Source organism: Mercenaria mercenaria, chromosome 6, assembly GCF_021730395.1.
Source record: "Mercenaria mercenaria strain notata chromosome 6, MADL_Memer_1, whole genome shotgun sequence".
Lineage (NCBI taxonomy): Eukaryota > Metazoa > Mollusca > Bivalvia > Venerida > Veneridae > Mercenaria > Mercenaria mercenaria.
Window position 1 is genome coordinate 70,837,796 of NC_069366.1, and position 12,098 is coordinate 70,849,893.

The following is a 12,098-nucleotide window of genomic DNA, read 5'->3' on the forward strand; positions in this document are numbered from 1 at the left end:
ACTCTGTTGATCTTTGACCCCAAATTGTGACCTTGACCTTTGAGCTAGGGGTCCGTGATTTGCGCATGACACGTCGCCTCATTATGGGGAATATTTATGCCAAGTGATATTAAAATCCCTGAATGAATGTCAGAGTTATGGACCGGTCACTTAACAGACCCAGGTCATGCTATGTTAACATTTGACTGCTAAATGTGACCTTGACCTTTGAGCTAGGGGTCTGAAAGTTACACATGACACATCGTCTTATTATGAGGTACATTTGTGCAAAGTAATATTAAAATCCCTTCATGATGGTAGAGTTATGGACCGGACAGGAAAAAAGCCCTGTTGACCTTTGACTTCCAATTGTGACCTTGACCTTTAAGCTAGGGGTCCAGATTTTGCGCATGACACGTCGTCTCGTCATGGGAAACATATGTGCTAAGTAATATGAAAATCCCTTCATGGATGGGAGAGTTATGGACCGGACAGGAAAAAAGCCCTGTTGTCCTTTGACCTTCAATTGTGACCTTGACCTTTGAGCTAGGGGTCCGGGATTTGTGCATGACACGTCATCTATCTCATCATGGGGAACATTTGTGCAAAGTAATACTAAAATCCCTTCAAGGATGGGAGAGTTATGGACCGGACAGGAAAAAAGCCCTGTTGACCTTTGGCCTCCAATTGTAACCTTGACCTTTAAGCTAGGGGTCCGGGATTTGCACATGACACGTCGTCTCATCATGGGGAACATTTATGCTAAGTAATATTAAAATCCCTTCATGGATGACAGAGTTATGGACCGGACATGAAATTGCGGACGGACGGACGGACGGAATGACGGAAAAGCGCATTCCTATAGTCCCCAAAACTGGTTTTCAACCAGTAGGGGACTAATAATAAGAGGCATAGAAACAACGCTTATTAAATGCGATCAAAGGATTTATTAGAAGAGTAGAAATCCCCATAGAGTGATTGTTTGTTAGAAGTTACGCTGTATTGATACTATCTTTTGTCCAAAGTCATAATTAGATTTTCTCTCAAAAGCTTACAACATCCAGGCAGTTCCGTGGTCTTTCCTCTTCCATACATTTCAGAAAACAATTAGTTTTCTATTCCAATGATCCATACTTGGGGAAGGGCGGGACACTTGTAAAAGATTATTATTTATGGGTTTCGTTGGTGGCTTGTTTAGGGTTAAGAATTCATTAACCTTTAATGTTCTAAACAGTGAATTGAAAAGTATGATGAACTCAAAATTTTGAAATAAATTATTCCTCTTTTTTTATTTTTATAAAATGCATTGATTTCGTGGTCATGACGATTGTATATGGAACAAAACTAGGGCAAAAACTGCATTGTGCTTTCGTACATCCTTTCTTGAAATTTACACATATGCATATGTGATTTTTATGTTCATATGCGTCCTTCTGAAATCCCATTTTGCATTGTTACATGACCATTTGAGCATCTTATGTTTACGTGCTTCTTTCTGACATGCTTGGTTGTTTCATTTTAATAACATGATTACTTCTTCATTACCCGCCGCCAGGAGGCGGCGGGTTTATTGGTATGCTAAATTATTCATTGAGCAAGTCACGTGACAGGTTTTTGATCCTGTACATATTTTTTTTTATTTGTAGATGTGTGATACACTAATACTTTATTTAAATGATAAAATATTCTATTTATATACATATATTTTAGTATTTTTTTTAAAAAAATAAGAAAAAACTTGGGTCACGTGACACGTTTCGACCATCTTCATAACACACCGTATCTTCATCTTTTGCTTTCGGATGACCGTGACCTAATTCACACGATCCTTTTGTTTACATTTTTATTTCTACAAGTTTCACCTTTCATGTGGTACATTTGACTTAGATACAAGAATTTTATAATTTGGTGGTGATGTAAGATTACCACGATTATCGGAGATTTGTGAAATTATGCTTTTTCTTAATATTAAATTGATGTGTATGACGTCATCAATATCTGCGTACATAACATGTAAACAAATAATCAGCTGTTCAGTGAGAACCTTTGATAGAGATATGTAAACTTTTGTTGAGTAAATGGAAATGTGTTTACATTACTTCTATTAGGATTCTGCTTAGGAAAGTGTGGTTAGTTTGCATAAACTAGATCTATAGATATTAGATTTTTTAGGATATAATTTAATATATTAAGATTGCCATGACCTGTAGATGACCCCAATTGTTTTTGAGATCATTAGCTCACAAAACATTGCTCACAATAAAAAAGGACATTAATTATGACTGATCTGAATATACATTTCTGGCGGCGGAAAAACTTTTGACTTGTTAGGCTATGGCATTATCTTGCTTTCGGTCATGCTGCAATTTGACATGCATAACTCGGTGTATTAGCTTTTGGTTAACCTAGACACTCCTTCCCCATGTGTTTATGTTGTCTATGTGCTGATATGGACAGAAGTTGCTACTGGGCGGGTTGAATGTGCTTACTCGTACGATGAACAGCTAACAAAGTTTAAGACATGCGAGCACACACATTTTCTCTTGTCACTAAGCAGAATACAGAACAGCACTAAGCATAATGAAATTACCATAATGTACATCTCTCATTATGATACCAGAGGGCGCTTTAATGTTTGTGCTTCCTCTACACCACGGAAAGCAATACGACTCTGCGCATTTTGGCTATGTGTCTGATGACCGGACATAACCTGTTTGATTTGTCTAGTCGTCCGGTAATCAAGTTCGAAAATGCCTGTGAATCATCAAACATGTACGCTTGTTATTTATTGCATTAAGTCAAATCTAAAAGTAGCATTAAAAAGCTATAACATTCGTCGACTTTTTGACAGAGAGCTACGTTTACTATCCATTGAAAATCTCCCTTTTAATTATGTTATATAATAGTACTGAGCTTAAAAACGTTCGGTGCAGCGTTGGCTGAGTTACCTTTTAGTCGTAAGTTCAAACCCAGCTGGCGGCACATTTTTTAAAAACTTTTTTTTTCGGTTTCGGTTTAGTTTTAAAACATGATTTCTGTTATTATTATTTTATCAACTTTTTTTCGGTCATGCTGCATGAAACATCTGGTAATGACCAAGTGAACTAAATGGGTTCTACGTAGCCTAAACATATTTCCTACTACAATTTTATCGAACAATTTTAATGGTATTCTTGTCAGTTGTTTGTAGACGAAAAATGGTAAATACAGCACCAACAGGTTTGTGGGTTTAGATCACATTATGAGGTATATATACGTAAACATGTAAATATATTATATATTGCCTCGATGCTGATTTTCGAAACTGATGTATCTTGATGATTAATGGGCTATATATGTAATTTAGCGGACTGAAAATTACTCGTTTAATGGAAATGTTTGTGTGTACATATATTTCTCTCTATACATGTAAATCTGTTTTTAGTACATTAAATATTGTCAATGATTGGTCTATACTTTAACCATGTAATTCTTCAGCCCACCCAAAAACACGCAACGCACACACACATTTGGTCATGATTTTACAGATCATAAACATTATTGAGCCGGGCTGAAAATGTAAAAAAAAGTCATGTTTTTTCAACAAGCTAGTTTATTATGCTGCCCAAATGGAAAAGCATATAGCCACCACTTCGTCTGTTCGTCTGTCCTGCAATTCTTGTTCGGGACATTTCTCAGCAACCACTGACTGGAATTCAGCAATCCTTCATAGGATTCGCCCCTTCCAAAAAGAAATGCGCACTTTTTCTTCATTTTCTGGTGTGATGATCTTTTCACTGAGTTATTGCCCTTTGGTTATTTAACATTAGTTTTCTATATAGTATTTGTCTGCAACCACTGACTGGCATTTAATGAAACTTCATTGAATGCTACACTTTTAAGAGGAGCTATGCGTATTGTCTTCATGTACCAGTCGAATGATTTTACAAAGAGTTATTGCCGTATGATTATTCAACATTAATAAACTAGAGTGCCATTCTTGTCCAGAGATGGGGGCCTCCGTGGCCGAGTGGTTAAGGTCGCTGAATTCAAATCACTTGCCCCTCATCGATGTGGGTTCGAGCCTCACTCTGGGCGTTGAATTCTTCATGTGAGAATCTTAAATATATATATGTAAATTGCAAGATTGGATGTACGAAAGTACAATGCAGTTTTTGCCCTAATTCTGTTCCATATTTGTATGCATTTACTGAAATGTTACAATACCTTTTATTTGACAGAATGCTTTAATGTCATCTGACTGCAAGGTAAAGCAAATAGTTTTGTTCAATAGTATAACCAGTTTCGTATTTTAGGTAACAGCACCGTGCAAATACCCGAGATGTAAACTATAGTCCACTGCTCGTTTGAACCTTTTTTAAAGAGCACAATACCATTAATGATTATGCCCGTCTTATCAATATACTAACAAAAAGTTTTCTCGTATCTTTCTCGAAACTTCCTCATAACATTCAATCTGGAAGATGTCTTATGAAAATTATCGAAGCTCCGATATCGTGAGTTTCTAAATAAAATTCTCGTAAGTTTACGAGAGGGTCGGGGTCTCGTAAATATTAACGATATCGTGAATGAAATAGTGGCGCCCATATGAGATAGTTACTAGAAAGTTACGAGGATTGCGACAAACATTGATAAGACGGTTTGCGAAGATAGTAAATATTCTCCATAATCTAAACTTACGAGAAATGGACCTCGCAAGTTTATCGCTAATTTACGATATTAATTAGACGGCCCCAATATATATGTTAAGAACATTTTGCAAGGTCCAGATATACGTTTTGAACAAGAATGAAGTAAGTCATATCCAACTTTCAGTTTCTACAATAATCGGTATTATCGGGGTTTTTTTACATATTAAATAAAGAGGGATAAATTCGATTTATTTTCTGTATCTTTTAAATGGTTTGATATCGAATTTGCTTTGGCGGCAAAAGTTGTGTTAATATTTTCTTTTAATGATGATACAACTTTAGAAATTGTAAGTTTATGTGTTTACTTACCCTTTGAACCTTTTGAATTACCATTGTTTTCCATTGAATTTAATAGTAAAAGTCTAATTTTGGGGAAAAAATGGGATTGTTTTATGTTGCTCACAATATGAAAAACGGAAAAAAATATCGTTTTTGCTACGGCGATGTTTCAAAGAACAATTATTGCCCAGCTGTGTAAATAATGAAAAATAAATATATGTTTTATGATTTCGCTTACCCTCTGTGCCATTTATACAAACACTATTACTTTTAAAATGGAGAGACGGGCCGGGTCGGACATTTCCATTTTTACCCGAATGCGAGGGGAATGTCTAAGCAGACGATTCGGTTACTTGATCTTAAGATAAATGTCTATACCCAAATTAATTTACGTTTTAGATCATCATTATTTATCAGTAATTTCAGCTTTTTTTCTCTTCCTAACAATGATAGCGTCTTAAAGGCGTACGCTAGCAGTCTCTGTATATGAGATTGGCGAATTTTTTTCCCAATGATAGAATTTCTTCAAACTTTGGATATTGAAGGATAATCATCTAAGAAACAAAGATATGCAATAAAAGTCTTAGGTCACCAGTACTGAAGAAATTCTATTATTACATACTCGTTTCTATTCCCCGTTATGTTACACTGGTACTGGAAACGTTAATATTTTTCCAGACACTGACGCCTGAATTTCATATTGGGTGCGTGACGTAATTCAGTGTGTGTTACTGCACTATTTTTTTCTATTTAGTTCAGTACTGTCAATCCTATTCAGGCTATTGAATATATTTATGATATTTACATAATATTTATACGTGTAGATGCGTATGTAATAAAAAGGTTAGTATCTTTGCATCGGGAAATATGCACTCGTTCTTCAGCGGAAGAATATTGCGCTCCTAAAGTCGCGCAATATTTCCGCTAAAGAAATCGTGCATATTTCCCGATACAAAGCTATAATTATTGGGGAAAATTTCGCACATCTCATATACAAAGACTGCTAGCGTACGCCTTTAAAATCCTATATTTTGGCACTGCAAATGCCTGGTGAGAAAAGAAACGAGGGGTGAACAAAAGTAGATATGTACTGATCTTTCATTGCAAAAATGACACACAGGAAGTTGTGTGTTCTACGAGAAAATGTCACATAGTTTTTTCATCAAAGCATCAAAACATGACCCATGGATATGGAAACTCCTCATCTTTCATAAATGTGCAATTTCTGTATTCATATATTTGGACCGTGTCTTTAACCTGTTCACTTGTATATTAGAATCATCACAACTAGATATATCAACAGATCAGAATGAGTGTAGTTAGTATTTATTTGAATTATTTATTTTAGATAAAATATTCTTGTTTTCCGAATCGGGCATATATGAATCTGATGAATTACAAGATGGTGTGTAAATTATCCATATTTCAAACAACGATCTTATTAAATTATGCTTATTTCAGAAGACAATGAATGTGTAGGCAAAGAACAATTTTGGAAATTGATAAATTAATATTTTTATTTCAAATTTATTATTACGTTGAAATTGTTGAAAAATTCAGATATTTCAAACAGGATTTTTGCTGCGAACTAGGCAGACACTATGATAATACAGCGAAAAATTATATTGATCAAATACTGGCTTTAAGTCATTATCTTGGTGAAAATGGCTTAATCAGAAAAAATCAAAGTTTTGTAAATACTGGAGGACGGATTGTCTTGAAATGTATTCATTATGTCAGGTCCGAGATCAGCAATGTCCCGTTTCTTTTGGGAGTGTTAAACTAGCAAATGTCTTTTCGGTTGTTTTATCAATAGTGTAACTATTTCCTTGCCAAATTTCTATGTTCATTGTGAATTTAATGACTAAATATGAACGATGCAGACTATCATTATCAGACTGCACAGATGTGCATGTAGACACATAGACGCAATTACAAAGCAATCGTACATTTTGTAATAACTATTGGGCAAATATACATCAAACTATAATAACATAGGGAACAGAACTGAAACACATTTTTAAGGTCACTAATTATAGCAGGGACGATCAGACTTTTAAGGAATACACATATAACTGATTACCGTGTTGCAAATTAAAATAGACTGTAATAGCCAAATCATTAGAGCATGAAATATTTTGATTTTGCCCTAGAATAGTAATAACTTTTACAGATTTACCGAGAGCTAAGTAATATTGTATTCGGCAATATAATATATTCTATTATTTTACTTCACTTCTTTGAGGTGATTAAAAGTAACAAATATCCGAGCTTTAACTTCCTCTAAATTCTGAATTTTTCAGTACAGCTAATTTATTTGTGAATTCCATTGATGTAAAATCTTCAATGAAAAATCCGTCATCCAGAGATAAGAACACTGTCTCGTATATAAAGCGTGCTTAGTTTATTGGTCAGCGGTCACATCGTCTGCTTGAGTTTACACTACACTAATCCTTTGCAATCAATTAAAGCGCGCAATGAAGCGTGGTAATTTCAGTTGTTTTATGTGCTGCCATTTCAGAACTATTTTCTTTCGGCGGAGTGTGAGATCTATGGTGGTTATCAAAAAATTCGATTAAGCCGAAATTCGTTTATGTATTATTGTGGTTCCACTTGACGGAGTTGTCTTCGAAAATCCGTCCAATTATAATATTCTTAAGAACGATGCTAATAATTAGCCGGGGAGCCAAGGCATGAAAAAATGGATTTACCTGTCCGGTCATGCTATAGTCAGTTTCTATACATATTATGAAAGTACAACGTCTCGCGGATCAGAAAAATTGGGCCTGCAAAACAAAAGCTCTTGCAAAATTTGAGAATATCAAGGGGAGATAACTCTGTATATTTGCAGTTTTTTAAGATTCAAATCGTGTTTTTACTAACAAAACATGGCACCGTCTTTCTAAAATCAGTTCAAATATATATCTTTTAACATTGCTTTTACGCATAAGGCTTATGCTTGAAAAATACGCAAAATGTACTCATTTTATATACATTTTATTATAAGATTTGGCACCTAAAATACCAGAGAATAAAATAAAAATATTTAACCTAAAATTTACAGTAAGAAGAAGTAACCTTTAAAATGGTCTTATTTCTCAAAGTCATTTATTAATACCGCTGCGAAACAGTCTGTTAGAACAGAAAATCATGTAGATACTCTAGTTCAGGTTTGGCTAAGAAATACACAAATCCGGGGTATTTTATGTACCCCACCCACTTTATATAAGGCAAAAAATATATAATAAAAATATTCGACCAACAACCAAGATGATATATTCTTTTTATCACGTATACAATATAATCTATATTTTTGACCATATAAAGCTGGATGAGGGGTATTTAAAAGATTTTAAACAGAAAAATGGGGTAGGAAAACATATGTATTTTACAACCGATAATTAGAATAAACAACCCGTTATTAAATAAGAGCAACACTAATGAAAGGCGATGAAACTTTTTCATGCAAACTATTCATTTAGAAAGTAATTTATTTAAATACTCTTTCGTGCAATCTAGTTCGGTTTTGGCTAAGAAATACACTAATACGGGGTATTTTATGTATCCCACCCACTTTATATAAAGCAAAAAATGTATAATAAAAAATATTCGACCAACAACTAAGAAGATATATTTTTTTATCACGTATACAATATAATCTATATTTTTGACCATATAAAGCTGGATGAGGGGTATTTAAAAGATTTTGAATAGAAAAAGGGGGTAGGAAAACATATGTATTTTACAACCAATAATTTGGATTAACAACCCGTTATTAAATAAGAGCAACATTAATTAAAGGCGATGAAACCTTTACTTACAAACTGTTCAGTTAGAAAGTACTTTAATTAAATACTCTTTCGTGCAATCTACTCCAGGCGTGGCTAAGAAATACGCAAAACCGGGTATTTTATGTACCCCACCCACTTAATATAATGCAAAAAAATGTATAATAAAACTATTCGACGAAAAATCAATGAGATATATTCTTTTTATCACATATACAATATAATTTATATTTATGACAATTTAAAGATGGATGAGGGGTATTTAAAAGATTTTGAATAGAAAAAGGGGTTAGGAAAACCTATGTATTCTACAACCGATAATTAGAACAAACAACCCGTTATTTACCATTTAATAAATACAAACATCAATAATAAAAGGCGACGAAATCTTTACTTGCTAACTGTTCATTTGAAAGTAAATAATTTAAATACTCTTTTGTGCAATTTTGTCAAAATTGTGAAATTGTAGGGGTATGAACATTGCCCCACCCATCTAAAACTATGTATAAAATGTGATTGATCGATCAAATACAGTTTTTACAAATTAACAAAGTATAAATGCTTGCTTCGGGGTTGTTTTTACCTTTCTCATGATAAACAGATTGATGGAATGTAGTTCTGATATGTTGAATGTAATGTAGAGTAGAAATTTGACATAATTTGTATCTTTAATGTTTATAAAATGAGACATTTTGAATAATCTTTACTATTCAGAAGATTTTAAAACTAATTAATGTAATGATAATTCATATATCACTATTCAAGAAATTTTACAAATCGTACAAAAAAATCGTAATTATATCCCCCAAACATATATAATTCAAATAGATTCTGTCAGAGTTTTAGCTCACCTGTCACGTAGTGACACAAGGGAAGCTTTTGTGATCGCCTTCGTCCGTCCATACGTTTGTGAACACGGTAGAAACCACATTTTACTATTGATTTTAATCAAACTTGCGCGCAACTTGTATAAGAGCTAGGAGACGAGAGAGGAAATCTACTGGCCACCAGGACCAAAAAAAAAAAATGAAGTCAATGCAACCTTTCAAGGTTATGCATTGGAATGCAGAAGGACTCCTCAATAGGAAAATGAATTAGGGAACATATTGTTTGATAAGGACATTCAGGTCTGCTGCATGGAAGAGATTCACCTTAGCGAGGATAAATCCTTCAATGTTAAGAGGCCACCAGTGCTTCCGTTGTGACAGGTTGGGTAGGAGCAAGGGAGGAATCCTAACACTGATGAGAAACAACGTAGCAACTTGTACTGGTATAAAATCTCGCTTTAAAAATTGGCCAAATCTCATAATAGGTTCCAGAGTTAGGGTCCCTTAAAGAGCCAAAAGTTTCTGTTTTGGCTTGTGAACAGAGTAGAGACCACATTGATTTTAATCAAACTTGCATATATGTTCTATTGGCATAATATCTCGGTTCTTGTAAAAAAACTGGCGAGATTCCATAATGTGTTCTAGAGTGGTGGCCCCTTAAAGGGCCAAAATTTGCCATGATGACTTCATCAGATCAAATCATAGGTTCCAGAATAACGACCCCTATTTGAACTCCGAAAGTCCCAAAATTTGTTAATTGTTACATTATGAACACGCTAGAAATGACATTTTACGTTTGACTTTAACCACACTTACGACTTAAGACACGATACGATCTCGGTTCAGTTCGAAAACTGATTTGATTGACCTTTTAGCCATAAAGAGGTTTCATTTATGCTTTGATCTGACACAAACTTGCAAACTTGATAATATTTAGACCAAGTTTGAAACTGGATTATGTGGGGTCAAAAACTAGGTTACCAGGTCAAATAAAAGGAAAAGCTTGATAGCACCGTAGAGGCCACATTAATGACGCTATCTTCATGAAATTTGGTCAGAATGTTTGTCTTGATGATTCCTATGCCACGTTAGAAACTGGGTCATATGTGATTAAAAACTAGGTCACCCGCTAAAATCAAACGAAAAGTCTGTTAACATTCTTGAGGTCGCATTAATTACCATATCTTCATAAAACTTGGTCAAAATATTTATCTTGATGATCCCTAGGCCAAATGTAACAGGAGAACGATATACATGACCCTGTTTTCTCAGAAAATGCTAGTATAAATCTTAGATAATCTAAATTATAAACTTATTGAATGGCTTGTTTGTCATTACTTATAAATTACCGAGTATATTGCTCTATGTCTGGATGACAAACAACAAATAATAGTTTTGACTATTGATAGGCAAGCCCTTCGATTAGTGTTTTTATACATGACATTAGAATTAAACTTTTGTTGTATTTTTTTCACGAATTGAACAACAAAGTGCCATGAACCAAGTATTTATACAGAGTCATATCATTTTAGATAACATTTACTGGTTTGGCACTTAAGGCTATAATAGTAATTAGAATTTTATTTATATGCGGTCCATCTGGAGCACAATTTTAGTTACACATTCCTGCAGTACTAACGACAAATAGTTACATCTGTACGTGCAATTTAAGTAGACATTAACACAACACTTCATAATATCATGCGTAACTATTTTTCCGATCTGTATATAGAAATACTTGTATCAGCTACACCACAAAAATGATTTTATCTCGTACTATAACTTGCACTGGCAGTGTAAATGGTAATGCGTTATATTGTTTTAACTTTAAATATGTGATTTTAGACTGCAACAGTTCAGTATGTCTTTTTCGCAACTTATACATTAGTATTAATCAAATTCGTCTAATTCTGTGTCAAATAGACTGTGTTTTATTCTGCGACACTTTAGAGGCATAGCATTACACCAGCAGGATACAGTGTATTTTATATTAGATTTGGCGCAGATACAATATCTTAAGCATTTTCCATTCGTGCCTTTCCAGAATAAAGTCTGGTTTCCGCTCAATGACGTTAAAAATCAGCTATCATTGAATTTAAAAGAATTATTTTCTGCGGTCAGTAAATGAGCAATATTGTTTTGCGACAATTGATCAAGGAAAAAGGTCACAATTACCTAGTTCAAGTCTAATATGATTACCACTTAGTAAATAAGGAACGTTTTGTCTGTCGATCCCCTTAAAATGTAATGTTTGTAGTCTGTAGAAGACACCTGCTGTTAATAAGGTCAATGTTATAAAATTAGAACTTACACTCCCCTTTGCCTTCAACAAACCATCATGGGGGCATATGTTTTTTACAAACACCCCTTCTTTATATCATATTTTATATAATTTCCGATAAGTTATATGAGCCGCACCATGAGGAAACAAACGTAGTGTATTTGTGACCAGTATAGATCCAGAAAACAAACATAGTGCATTTGCGACCAACATCGATCCAGACCAGCCAAAAAGAATATCTCTCCTTGATTGA